Consider the following 6,167-nt stretch of genomic DNA (forward strand, 5'->3'; position numbering starts at 1 on the left):
ATTCTTACACTTGTTATTGATGTGGTTTTATAATAGGCAACATTCCGAATGAAGTGTGACATATGGGCATGCCATGTATTGTACTGCAAATAAACACTGTTATTGAGTCTGCTTATATTACAATTGTGATACACTTGATTTCATTCCTTGTTTGTGTATGAACAAGCGACGCCGCGTCAGCAACGCGCGAAGCGTCTACAAGCTATTGGGGTGCTGGACGTGCAGTGGCCAATATGATCGATTCCGTTCAAAGCGTCCCATATCAACGAAATGAATAAAGAATCGATTGATCCGAAACCAGGCTCAAGGAAATCAAGTTCAAACAGCGAATCAAATTGCTGAAAACTGTCATCAGGCTTCTGGAGCACGAGTTACGGGTCAGACGATGACAAATCGTCCACATTCAGCTCATCTCCATGCTCGACTGTCACGTGTTGTGCCGCCCATTACAAATCGTCATATTCCCGACAGACGTCAATGGTGTACACAACGTCGATACTGGGCTCATCGTCGCTGGTCACGTGTCATTTTTTCAAATGAATCCCGATTCACTTTGCACTTCTTGATAGGCGTGATCATGTCTGGCGACGTGGAAATGAACGTCAAGCCAATGTCAACCTGAGACCTCATGACAGATTTGGCGGTGGACTAGTTATCGTGCAAGGGGCGTCTGGGACATGATAGGGAGACGTGTGCGTCAACGTCATAGGCCGACGATCGCGACCACGTTGGCTGAACTTGGCCAGGCGCTGCAAGAGGAGTGGAACAGACTCCCTCAAATTGTCATTGGGGGATTCATACGCAGCATGCCTCGCCGAGTGAATTCATGTTTGACAAATCGAGGCGTTATGACGCACCACTGATCCACAAACGTCTGAAATTTCCCATCTTACCCCTATCGCCCTTCAAGATCGTTGGCGGCCCGACAAATCATACTTCACTACTGGTTGTAATTGGTTCCCAATTCGTTCATTATCAGCATACAAACATTACTAGAAACTAATATATCTTACAATGTAAGTTATTTCCTAGTATACTCTACTTTATTAAGAGTATATAACTAAATGTATAAAACAACTGAACAAGTAAACGATCCTCATGGTCCCTGCAGTGTTTTATTGTACAATAAACAACGACCACGAGTCGTTTATTTTGATATGAGATATCAAGACCCGGGTTCGATTCCCGACATGGGTACAATGTGTGAAGCCCATTTCTGGTGTCCCCCGCCGTGATATTGCTGGAATATTGCTAAAAGCGGCGTAAAACCATACACACTCACTCACTGATATGAGATATCAACATTACGGTATGTACATCCTCTTTAAGGATATTAATGTAATGTACAAGCTTTAAAAGTATTTACCCGTATTTAAATAATGATGACTCCCTGAATGTAGTCTGACCTCCGCAATGTCGGACAAGTCCGTCATGTGAACAGGGGGGTGGTTAGGTTTGGTATTTCCAGGATATTCTCATAATTTTCACGTCCGTTATCTGTATCTTTTCTCCCAATACCGATTGCAATTTCAACGTCTTAATAGGGAATTCCGTCTGATATCATTTCTGTATTAAGCGTCAAATGATGAAATGTCGACAAGACAGCTTGACTGAGGCTAAAACCATTTTTGAACAAGAGTCGTGTGACGCACTTAGAAATCTTAGTAGTAAGAGCACATAAAAACAAACATAGACTCCAATGGCTGGAACCTCTGGAATATTGCTCAACTTAAAGGGTCAGTTTACTTTTGGAAAGTTGAAATCATCCATCTTGTCAAACAGTCTTGTGGATGTTATTCACTGTCATCCGTTCGCACTGCATCTTTTTGCATAGCTCTAAATATGAGTGAGTATTACTAAGTATAGTTTTAAGCCACTTTTAGTAATATTCCAGCATTCAGTAAGTCACGTCTTATGAACAGCATACGTTGGCGTATGCCTATTCGTACCTTGAATCCATTCGGCGTGTATTCATGCAGTACTGTGTTTTGCACAATATTCTGTCCGCCGGTACTTCGGGCTGTATTGTAAAGGAATACACAAAAGTTCATTTGATATACATGATACTATAGACAAAAGGATTCAATTTCTTAAAACTGAGTATTCATAGTATCAATGAAATAGATCAGTTTATGTCTGACAGGTATTTGAGAAAAGTCAAATTGACAAATTAAGGTGTGCCTCAAGCAGCAGGTGAGACATATTATGACTAATTAGTATTTATTTTAAGGTTAAGTGTCTTCTACGATGAATTAGTGCGGTAGCTTAGGTAGCCCTCTACGTAGTGTCTAGACTGTTATTCATATTCACACCAAACGAATAAATAAAACTGTAAAGGTCTATCGAAGGGACACAACTCTTTTATGAGTTTTCTAGATATAATGGTGAATGTTGTCTGGTGAAAAAATTAATTGCCTGCCACAAAAATGATATTTCTACAAGATATTTTTCTATAAAAACTATATCTGGTTTTGTAGCTTTAGCTGTCAAAAATCTTATCTCGTTACAAAATTGCAGCCCCCCCCAACCCCGACCGCATATATAAACGTTCATGACATCAGAATATAAAGTTATGTAAATGTATATCATATGCATAAAGGGGTAGCCTAGTGGTTAAAGCGTTCGCTCGTCACGCCGAAGAACCCGGGTTCGATTCCCGACATGGGTACAATGTGTGAAGCCCATTTCTGGTGTCCCCCGCCATGATATTGCTGGAATATTGCTAAAAGCGGCGTAAAATCAAACTCAATCAATCAATCAATCCTATGCATAACACTCTAATAAAGCTTCGTCTTCTACCTTTGGACCTGTCATCTATTAAAAGGATAACTTGAAGCAGAGACGACGGGATAAGGCAAAATAACTTTAGATAATAGTAACTAATGCCTGCTGCTTGTGCTGTTTGTGAAGATCTGGGTTAGATTTGATCTTCAACAACTCATGCTTGTTGTAAGATGTAACCAATGGGATCGGGATTGTCGGGTCCTGACTCGTTTAATGAGTGAGTGAGCTTGATTTTACGCCGCTTTCAGCAATATTCCAGCAATATCACGGCGGGGGACACCAGAAATGGGCTTCACACATTGTATCCGTTAACCACTAGGCTACCCGACCTCACCTGACTCGATGAAGTACAGACCGCCGTCACACAGCTTGAATATTGCTTAGTTCGGCATTAAACTACAAACAGACTAAACCGCTTGTACCTAAAGCCTGCGTTTGTGAGAATCTTGCAAAGGAAGGCCTGGTATCCTGTGCATCGTCGTGCACAGAAGGCACGTTGGGCTTCTCATTCTCTTCGGTTGTTTGTTTCTGATGCGGTTGTTCACATGTCTCTGTCATGTCCAAGAGAGGTTTTCTTACACTGACTCTCTCACAACGTCAAACGCAGCCACAGTAAAAAGTCCACAAATAAATCGCGATACGTGATTAACACAATTACTTTAATACGGCTCACAGCAATAAACTGAGATGGAAACAATTATGACATTTATTCAATGGCGTATGTTTGAAATATTCTCAGAAAAGTTCAGATGTGGCGCCTCCCAGTTTGAAATTAAAGGTTAACTGTTTTTCTCTCACATATTCTCTTTGTTGACATTCCTTTGTGTAACAACATGTCTCCTATTTTGTCTTGAGGAAGTTCTCAACAGATACATCAGTGTTGTTTATCATTTGAAAACAGACAGTCCAGGTTCAAGGCTTCCTTTTGTCAGTCGACTTACATGCACCGATGGCGACATTTTGAGTGCGACAGGAAATTGCGTAGGTACAGCAGGTGCTTCCGTGTCATTCTACGGCCAGTCCAAATCCTTATCGCTAATCAAATACCAATCACACGCTCTGAAATTGACAATTAACAAAGGTTCATCTTTTGTCGGAACGACATCCGCCCTTGCCACCTTTCCTACTTCTACGTCGTTATTACAGTGTGTTGGCAACGCCGAGTTTCTTCTTCATTTGACGTTTGATAAAAACATTATGAATATGGTAATACTTGGCAGATTTCAGAAATAATGACTAACATTCAGCAGTTCTTCGTGAAATTGGATTAATGAGTGAGGTGTTAAAGGAGATTGTTACGATCGTGACAGGAAATTAAATGTTTTTGGATGTAATTGTACATTACCTGCCTTGATTAACATTCCCATACATGTATAGAAAATACGCTACTTGAGTTAAAAAAATGAAAGATGCTCACATCGCTACATTACCTTATATGTATGTCGTAAAGGCGTAATCACACAAAGATGTTCATAAAGTACTGATTTAGAATATAAATAAGAATACAGCTGTGGCTTCTATTCCCATTCTGTATATCAAGGTGAGGTGAGGTGAGGTGAGGTGAGGTGAGGTGAGGTGAGGTGAGGTAAGGTGAGGTGAGGAGAGATTATTGCACTTATATAGCGATATTGCTGAGTGCGGCGTTAAACAGCAAGCAACAAACCAACCAAACCAACGTGCATGCACGTGTGTGTGTCTCTGTGTGTGGCTGTTTGTACTAGTCCGGACTGATGCCGATTTAAAGTCATGTATTCATGACGTCACAGACAGTTCATATAGCTCACTGAGATACCATGCCGCAGTTAAACATGAATACCCCACTCAGACACAGTATACTGACTCCGAGCCGACCAGTCCCTGTTTTAGCCCCTTCATGCCGAGCACCAGACAGGGTAACAACAAGTACCACGGAGGCTGTTATTTCAGATGGAACAAATGTCCGTGTGGAATATGGACTTATGGCTACAGGATGCTGTCAGGTGTAGTGTCTGGAGCTGTCGGGTGTAGTGTCTGGAGCTGTCAGGTGTTGTGTCTGGAGCTGTCAGGTGTTGTGTTGGAGCTGTCATGTGTTGTGTCTGGAGCTGTCGGGTGTAGCGTCTGGAGCTGTCAGGTGTTGTGTCTGGAGCTGTCGGGTGTAGTGTCTGGAGCTGTCGGGTGTAGTGTCTGGAGCTGTCAGGTGTAGTGTCTGGAGCTGTCGGGTGTAGTGTCTGGAGCTGTCAGGTGTCGTGTCTGGAACTGTCGGGTGTTGTGTCTGGAGCTGTCAGGTGTAGTGTCTGGAGCTGTCGGGTGTAGTGTCTGGAGCTGTCGGGTGTAGTGTCTGGAGCTGTCAGGTGTTGTGTCTGGAGCTGTCGGGTGTAGTGTCTGGAGCTGTCAGGTGTAGTGTCTGGAGCTGTCGGGTGTAGTGTCTGGAGCTGTCGGGTGTAGTGTCTGGAGCTGTCAGGTGTTGTGTCTGGAGCTGTCAGGTGTTGTGTCTGGAACTGTCGGGTGTAGCGTCTGGAGCTGTCGGGTGTTGTGTCTGGAGCTGTCAGGTGTTGTGTCTGGAGCTGTCAGGTGAAGTGTCTGGAGCTGTCATGTGTTGTGTCTGGAACTGTCGGGTGTAGCGTCTGGAGCTGTCAGGTGTTGTGTCTGGAGCTGTCGGGTGTAGTGTCTGGAGCTGTCAGGTGTTGTGTCTGGAGCTGTCAGGTGTTGTGTCTGGAGCTGTCAGGTGTTGTGTCTGGAACTGTCAGGTGAAGTGTCTGGAGCTGTCAGGTGTTGTGTCTGGAGCTGTCAGGTGTTGTGTCTGGAGCTGTCATGTGTTGTGTCTGGAGCTGTCAGGTGTTGTGTCTGGAGCTGTCATGTGTTGTGTCTGGAGCTGTCAGGTGTTGTGTCTGGAGCTGTCATGTGTTGTGTCTGGAGCTGTCAGGTGTTGTGTCTGGAGCTGTCGGGTGTAGTGTCTGGAGCTGTCAGGTGTTGTGTCTGGAGCTGTCAGGTGTTGTGTCTGGAGCTGTCGGGTGAAGTGTCTGGAGCTGTCATGTGTTGTGTCTGGAGCTGTCAGGTGTAGTGTCTGGAGCTGTCGGGTGTAGCGTCTGGAGCTGTCGGGTGAAGTGTCTGGAGCTGTCATGTGTTGTGTCTGGAGCTGTCAGGTGTTGTGTCTGGAGCTGTCGGGTGAAGTGTCTGGAGCTGTCAGGTGTTGTGTCTGGAGCTGTCAGGTGTAGTGTCTGGAGCTGTCAGGTGAAGTGTCTGGAGCTGTCAGGTGTAGCGTCTGGAGCTGTTAGGTGTTGTGTCTGGAGCTGTCAGGTGAAGTGTCTGGAGCTGTCAGGTGTTGTGTCTGGAGCTGTCAGGTGTTGTGTCTGGAGCTGTCAGGTGTAGTGTCTGGAGCTGTCAGGTGTTGTGTCTAGAGCTGT

At 44.4% G+C, this 6,167-nt stretch overlaps 1 pseudogene; it reads left to right on the top strand.

Moving 5' to 3' along the window:
• The first annotated feature begins 677 nt into the window (after positions 1-677).
• Positions 678-5,824, top strand: LOC139451882 (uncharacterized; annotated as a pseudogene).
• Positions 5,825-6,167: the final 343 nt, after the last annotated feature.

Source organism: Haliotis cracherodii, unplaced genomic scaffold (assembly GCF_022045235.1).
Source record: "Haliotis cracherodii isolate W230 unplaced genomic scaffold, xgHalCrac1.p SCAF_9, whole genome shotgun sequence".
In the NCBI taxonomy this organism is placed as follows: domain Eukaryota; kingdom Metazoa; phylum Mollusca; class Gastropoda; order Lepetellida; family Haliotidae; genus Haliotis; species Haliotis cracherodii.